Source organism: Balaenoptera borealis (genome assembly GCF_965194805.1).
Source record: "Balaenoptera borealis genome assembly, chromosome: 16".
NCBI classification, from domain to species: domain Eukaryota; kingdom Metazoa; phylum Chordata; class Mammalia; order Artiodactyla; family Balaenopteridae; genus Balaenoptera; species Balaenoptera borealis.
The window spans coordinates 23,186,752-23,194,972 of record NC_138872.1 but is presented as its reverse complement, the minus strand read 5'-3'; the positions used below and the strand labels follow the sequence as shown (position 1 = coordinate 23,194,972).

The following is an 8,221-nucleotide window of genomic DNA, read 5'->3' as shown; positions in this document are numbered from 1 at the left end:
CAGAGTAAAGGGCAAGAAATTTCATTTCTAAAGGGCCAGAGGGGACAAATTATAACCAGAGCTTCTTAAGGGGTAAGGCTTAATCTTTGCCAACATATTCATCCTAAGGGTTGAAGGCAGATCCAGGTTTTGTGGGAACTGAAACATATAATTTGGAGGGGGGCTTCATTAAGAAAAAAAATGTAAAATTAAATATATAAAATTTGGCAGAAATGTGACTCTTTATTCAAAATGAGAAAAAAAAAAGATAGCAAACTACATATTTTTAAAAAACTAACATATATCACAAAAATCACAAAATCCAGAAAAATAACATAGTATTTTTATAATTAACCTCTCCAAGTATTTTTTCCTACTTTTGGGGGCATTTTCTTTGACCTTATATGATAATAGTTTCATAATATGATTTTATAGAGAAAAATAAAGATGATTCAGTCTTTCTTCTGATGTGTACATTTATAATTGTGTACACTGCATTATCAAGTACATTCTTGGAAGAAGAAAAGTTCCTTTTTTTTTTCCAATTTAATTTAATTTTATTTTTTGGCCACACCGCACGGCTTGTGGGATCTTAGTTCACCGACCAGGGATTGAACCCAGGCCCTTGGCAGTAAAAGCGCAAGTCCTAACCACTGGACTGCCAGGGAATTCCCAAAAAGTTCCACTTCTAATAAGTGTTGGTAAAAACTGAGTCCTCGGGACTTCCCTGGTGGCGCAGTGGTTAAGAATCTGCCTGCCAAGGCAGGGGACACGGGTTCGAGCCCTGGTCCGGGAAGATCCCACATGCCGTGGAGCAACTAAGCCCGTGCACCACAACTACTGAGCCTGAGCTCTAGAGCCCGCAAGCCACAGCTACTGAGCCCGCGTGCCACAACTACTGAAGCCCGCATGCCTAGAGCCCGTGCTCCACAACAAGAGAAGCCACTGCAATGAGAAGCCTGCGCACTGCAACGAAGAGTAGACCCCGCTCACCCCAACTAGAGAAAGCCCGCACACAGCAACGAAGACCCAACACAGCCAAAAATAAATTTAAAAAAACAAAAAACAAAAACTAAGTCCTCTGCTTCCATTTTTACAATCTTCATGATTGGAAGAATTTGGCACAGACCAGCTTCTGATCCATGTTTCCAACCTTGTTTATCTTCCTTTACTTATATACTTCTGGTGTGTATGCTATAGGACACCTTTATATGGTGCCACTACCTCTGTTCCTGCATCTTTGTGTCATGAAAGGCTTTCCTCTACCAGGACAGTTGTCAGTGTTTGAACTGTTGGTGGAAGTGACTACAAACTACATAAACAGATAAACCCAACCTAAATGCATTCTAACTCAACCCTTAGCCAGATCCAGAAAAATGTCCAGAGCCAACAGAAGGCCAGTTAGCAGGAGGGGAACAGTGAGGAGGGAAGTCATAGTGGAATAAGACAGTGGTCTTAAGTGATTACAATGACAATTTCTTAATTTGTATATTTTATGAAAACATATGACCTCTTCCAGGGCTTGGAAGAGACAGGGGCAAGTAAGGGTCCTTAAAGCCCAAACATCATTAGCTTCACAGAGGAGAATCTGTCTCCACTACAGAAATTCAAAGGCTTTCCTTCCGTAGCCAAAATCTGTCTTTTCATCATCTAAAGTAGTAGTCTCAAGATAGCCCCTCCTTGGGATATACCATGAAAAATAGTGTAATAACTCAATGCCTTGGAAGAAGTGGCATCGCACATAGGAAAGATGATGAAAAATGGTATGCCATTAAGAAAAAAAATGTATTGGGATTCTTACCTCACACTGTAAGTCAAAATAAACTCCAGATGCAGCAAAGGGTTAAGTGTTAAAAATTAAACCTTAAGAAACAAAATCAACAAGAAAGTCTAGGTGAACATCCTTGGATCACTGATATTCTTTCTGAGCCTAAAAGCAATGGGCAACATCACAAAGACTGACATGTGACCAAGTAAGAAGTTTAAAAAAAAAAAACAAAGAAAAAACAGCTTAGAAAAGAGTTAGAAAAAAAGCAAACAATAATCTTGGGAGAAAAAACTACCTGCAACCAATAGGACAAACAAGGATTAAGTATCCTTACTACTAAAAAGAACTTGCAGGTCAGAAAAAAAACTCATAATGACCTGAAAAGATGCAGAGATAATTCATAGGTGACAAATGTCCAATAATTAGGAAATTTTAAGATACCCAATCTCGGTACTTGCCTGGTGGCGCAGTGGTTAAGAATCCGCCTGCCAATGCAGGGAACACGGGTTTGAGCCCTGGCCCGGGAAGATCCCACATGCCATGGAGCAACTAAGCCCATGCGCCACAACTACCGAGCCTATACTCTAGAGCTCGCGAGCCACAACTACTGAAGCCTGCGCGCCTACAGCCCGTGCTCCGCAACAAGAGAAGCCTCCGCGATAAGAAGCCCGTGCATCGCAACAAAGAGTAGCCCCCGCTAGCCACAACTAGAGGAAGCCTGCGCGCAGCAATGAAGACCCAACGTAGCCAAAAATAAATAAATTAATTAAAAAAAAAAAAGATATCCAATCTCACCAATAATAAGAAGAAATGCAGATTAAAAGAACCAAAGGCGATTCTTCAGCCATCAAATGAGCAAAGATTAACATAAAACTGCTAACACTTGATGTGGTTAAGGACGGGGTAAGACAAGCACTCAAACACTACAAATGCTGTCATGGAGAGCACTTTGGTAACATGCCTTACAAATATTCATTCTTACTCTTTGTCCCAGTAATCCCACTTCAGAGAATCTATTTCAGGAAATTCTCAGAATTGCAAACATCTTTATGTAGAAAATGTTATTTGCAATTGTTGAAAATTAGGAAAAAATGTAAATAAGAGGGAGGAGAGAAAACACCTCTCAGGATGTGTGTATATATTTGCATGAGTTTACATGAACATGGAGAAAGGTGAGGAAGAATACATACCTGTTATCACTGCTAATGCTGAAAGGTGGGAATGAGGGGGGGAGGTTATTCACTTTTCTTTATATGCTTTTGCATTGTTTAACTTGCCATAATTAACACAGTGTATTTCCTATTGTAATTTAAAAAGTACTCCAGGGGACTTCCCTGGTGGCGCAGTGGTTAAGAATCCACCTGCCAATGCAGGGGACGCGGGTTCGATCCCTGGTCCGGGAAGATCCCACATGCCGCAGAGCAACTATGCCCGTGCGCCACAACTACTGAGCCTGTGTTCTAGAGCCCATGAGCCACAACTACTGAAGGCTGTGTGCCTGGAGCCCACGCTCCGCAACAAGAGAAGCCACTGCAATGAGAAGCCCACGCACCACAACGAAGAGTAGCCCCTGCTCTCCGCAGCTAGAGAGAACCCGCACGAAGCAACGAAGACCCAACGCAGCCAAAAATTAATAAATTAATTTAAAAAATAAAAATAATAAAAAGTACTCCAGGAGGTAAAAAAGTTCCCACATATAAAAAAGATGAAACCATGCCAAACGGAATCTGATCCCCCACTGTCCTATCACCTGGGATCCTAATAAAAAGAATGAAGAAAAATACAGTCATTAAATCTCCCAGGCCCCACAACAGCCAGTTCTGACAGCTGATTTCTATGGCTGTGATTGCAAGTACCAGTACCCAGTGGTTTACAGGTAGGACAGCAGACTATCAGAAAAATCGAAAGGGATCTTTTTCAATCCCCGAATTAAAAGCACAACACCCACTAATTAATCTGTCTAGAAGCCAGAAGGCATCAAGAGAAGAGACTGTGGTAACTCTACCTGCAGGTCACTGCCACATCCCTGCCACACGGACATCCCTAAGTTAAAGTGCTATAACTTGGGGCCCATTTGAAATGTAACCTGCACAGGAAGAAAATCAGATAATCAAGTGTAACTAGAAAGCTATTTAAGAAAGCCATGCAGACAGATACAGTTTTAGGTAATACTCCTCACCACTTAACCCAGAAAAGATAAAATTTAAAAAGATTTTTTGGGACTTCCCTGGCAGTCCAGTGGTTAAGACTCTGCCTTCCAATGCAGGAGGCGTGGGTTCAATCCCTGTTTGGGGAACTAAGATCCCACATGCCGTGGGGTACGGCCAAAAACTTAAAGAAAAAAAAAAAAAGATTTTTTAATCTTAATCCAGTGTTTTAATCTTTAACCCAGTGTTGCCTAAACTGTGGGCAAACAGACATTTATATATACAATACGTTGCTTTCAAAAACATTTAAGCCTTAGATGGTAGAATGCCAAAGAAGGAAGAGACCTTTAGGACTATCTTTCAACCCTGTCATTTCTCAGATGAAGAGAAAGAAACGGGAACTCGGATTGTCAAATGCCGCACAGCTATTAGAAGCAGAGCTAAGACACCCTGATAATGGTATCTGCTGTTCTATAAATGCTGAATGCTATTCACAAACGGTTTTTACACAGCCTTTATTTTCTCTGACCCCCACCAAAGCCAGATGTTTCCACAGATGAGAAAACTGAGGTTCAGTGGGTTTGGATGACTTGCCTCCATCACCTGGCTAGTAGCTCCAAATCCCAAATCCCATACCCTTTCCACCACCGGGCACTGTAGCCCAAATCCCCCAGCTTCAAGCACACAGCCTGTCAAACACTGGGCACTCAAAAATTAGATGAATGAGTGCATACCTGACAACTAGGAGAAAACTAAGCAAATTGTAGCTGATCAACAAAATACTAGGGACTTCCCTGGTGGCGCAGTGGTTAAGAATCCGCCTGCCAATGCGGGGGACATGGGTTAGATTCCTGGTCCGGGAAGATCCCACATGCCACGGAGCAATTAAACCCGTGCGCCACAACTACTGAGCCTGCGCTCTAGAGCCCGCCAGCCACAACTACTGAGCCCGCCAGCCACAACTACTGAGCCCGCATGCCACAACTACTGAAGCCCGCATGCCTAGATCCCCTGCTCCACAACAAGAGAAGCCACCGCAATGAGAAGCCTGCACACCACAACGAAGAGTAGCCCCCGTTCACCGCAACTACAGAAAGCCCGTGCGCAGCAACGAAGACCCAACAGAGCCAAAAATAAATAAATAAACAAATTTATTAAAAAAAAAATACTAGAAGACTTTTAAAGTAAGATGTTGATAAACTGAAATCCACATTTAGATGAAAATGCACAACCTCACGGAAGAGAGCTACAAATCTCCTAGACTTCAGAGACAGGTCTCCATCTGTTTGGTCTCAATTACCCAGAGCTGCCTCACCTGATCACCCTACCTCCAATTTCTTCCCACCTCTCCTCAGCCACTGTCTCAGCAGCCCTGCAGGGGCTCCCTACTACCCACACTGCCAAATCCAAATTCTTCACTTCAGCCTTCAAGGCCCTACCAGCTGATCAAATCCAGCTTTTTCCTGAATTACTGACTGACCCTGGCCTTTGCTGGACTCTTCCCCTCTACCCCCCAGAACCCTATCTCCTTTGTGCTACCGGATCTCGCCTTGGCTCATGTTGGAAGCCAAGTGAATATAGTGAATATCAGTCTCTTTCCCCATTTCCATCAACCCCAGGTAAAAAGAGTAATGGCTGGCCTTTTTTTTTTCCCAATGAAAATAGATTTGCATAACATTCATTTGAACCTATGCATGCAATAACCAAGTTCACTAGAAACAGGCACAATGAAGAGACAGCCCCATCATCAGGAGCCTCTAATTTGGGTTTTCAGGTACAGAGGCAGAATTGCCTTATGCAGCCTATCCAGTCCCTTTCTGGCCTGAGGGATCTTGAGTTCCTGGGACTCTTCCTAAAATGGCCTCCCGGCGGCCACCAGGTTTGCCTGAGCTCTGATGCCTTGCCCACCTCTCTTTCCCCTCCACCCCCACCCCAGATCTGTGCCAGGAGTCAGGACCCCAGGCAGATCATGGGGCAAGTCCCTTCTTCTCTCAGGGACCCAGTTTTTTCATCTGTGAAAAAGCGAGGGGGGGGCAAAACTGGATGAGAGAAAAATGACAATAAAAATAACTTCCCAGTTGGAAAAAGTTTTCCCACGAAAGTTCTCACCAAGTATATGCAAAGCCCCTTCTTGCTAGGACATTGCAAAGTGTCATAATAAATATTCCTTGGCCATCTCCTAGGTTAGTGCTCACAGACTTACCCCATTACAACATCCCGCTGTGCAGAGGTCCCAGAGTGCCTGTAAGCGGTCAGCTCCCGCTGAGGGGCACGTAGCTGTTTGAAATTTTCCACCAAAATAAATAGTGCTGCAAAGAACAATCTTGTGTAAGCATTCATCTTTGTTCTGCAATTATTTCTCGATATAGATTCCTAGAGGTACACTTACTGGCTTTTAAAGGATGCATATATTTTAAATTCTGATAACTTACCAGTTGAGAAACACGCGGTAATTCTCAAATTTGTTTACAATGCACAATCTTGACATACTACCAGCCTCCCCTCTACCTCCCAACTCTCCCCCTCCCCCTCCAGGAAGTCTGGGGAAGGGCTCCTGAATCTGCTTTGTTAACGGCTCTCAGGTGGCTCCACTGCAGGCTAAAAGGAGGACAGAGCTGCTCTCCTCCATTTGCCCCATGCACCTCGTCTAGCATAAGACATGCGAAGCACTGGCCTAGGGGGCTGCTGCCGGCTTAATTTGCCGGGAGGTCTCTGGGCTGCAGCCCAGGTCCCCTGTGGCTTCTCCAAAACGGGCAGAGTCTGGCTCTCATGCACTGACACCAAGTGCTGGGAACCGTCGCATCAACAAGCTCACCTGGCTGCACCCGTTTTCCCTTCCAGGGTCCCCCTTATGTAGGCCCCCATCCCACACATGTTCTGTGATCCTAGGGATCTGGGTCCAGAGGCTTTTTTTTTTACTTTTTTTTTTTTGAATTTTATTTATTTTTTATACAGCAGGTTCTCATTAGGTATCCATTTTATACATATTAGTGTATATATGTCAATCCCAATCTCCCAATTCATCCCCCGCCACTTTCCCCCCTCGGTGTCCATACCTTTGTTCTCTACATCTGCGTCTCTATTTCTGCAGGGCCCGGAGGTTTTACCTTTTTTACGTGAGACTCCCCAAGCCTCCCTTTTTCTCTCATAAGGCTGTGGACAGAGCGCTCCAAGAAATTGTATGGGGCCTCCACTCTGGGCTCTGGTTTCCCCGTCTGTGACACGGAGAGCGCTGGGCTGCAGCACTGACACTCTGGCTACTGCTGTGAGGAAAACAGTGTGGCCAACTAGCTTCTAAGCATTTGCAGGTTAGTCTGGCTTCAACGGGGAGTCCAGGTGCACCTTAACAGTCATTTAATCAGCATTCTGATTGGCTTAGGGTCTGGGGCGCAAACTAGATCTTTGTTCTGAGTTCTCCATAGCTAAAGGGCAATTAAGACCAAAAACCATTTCAAAGCTGCTGATTTCCAAGCTCGAGGGTCCTACATATCTGGGACCAGATGAGGAACCAGAGGCCCAGAAAAGGCCTTACCCATTTTTAGGCTGACTCTGTGCTAGTCTCTGCGGGGCACAAAGTCTCCCCAGAAGGCCAACAGGTTGGTCAGCAGGTATTTTACAGTACGTGGAACAGAGAGCAAAGAGCAGGGAAGAGAGTGCTGGCAGGGTCGGGGAAGACCAAGGGAAACGTCCTGGAGTTGGGTGTTGAGGGCAAAGGAAAAAGAAACCAGGGAGCGCTGAGAGCTCTTAGACGGTCATCTGCCTCCTTCAACGGCCCGTCTCAATCAGATAAGCGCTCGGCCTCCTGCTATCGGACCCACCTGGGCTGAATGTCACTGGTTGACTATGTGACAAGAAGCAAAGTCAAGAACAGCTCATGGGCAAACCAGGGACTGACATATAACAGGACCTACCCCATAACCCGAGGGAGATACACACGCTTAAGGTCACTGCGTTATAAACACTCCTTAAACATTGGCTATTTTTACCTCTGGCTGCCCCTTGTGTGACAGACCCTGGGGCTACGTGCTTTGGGGCTGTGTCCGAGGGAGACTTCTACCCGACTCTACGCGACCTTGAGGGCAGAAGAGGCGCCGCATTCAGACCCCAGTCCTTACCAGCTGGGGGTAAATCCCCGGGCTAACTGGGCCTCAGTTTCCTCTCCGGAGATTTGACTAACAAACATCGGGATTTGCATTATTTCTCCTCTCGGTAACGACCCCCACCCCCTGCGTGGAGCACACAGTAGGCGCTCCGGAAATGCTCTCCGAAAGGAGGAACGAGCCACTTCCTGCCCCCAAGCGCACTATCCCGATCCGGGTTCCCACCA

The 8,221-nt window shown here is 45.3% G+C and overlaps 1 long non-coding RNA gene across 1 annotated transcript; it reads right to left on the bottom strand.

Moving 5' to 3' along the window:
- Nucleotides 1-510: 510 nt before the first annotated feature.
- On the bottom strand, nucleotides 511-8,155 carry LOC309614144. The gene is made up of 2 exons (XR_014236044.1): nucleotides 4,883-8,155; nucleotides 511-4,837 (listed from the first exon to the last, which is right to left on the bottom strand). It is a non-coding gene; the product is annotated as an uncharacterized lncRNA (long non-coding RNA).
- Nucleotides 8,156-8,221: the final 66 nt, after the last annotated feature.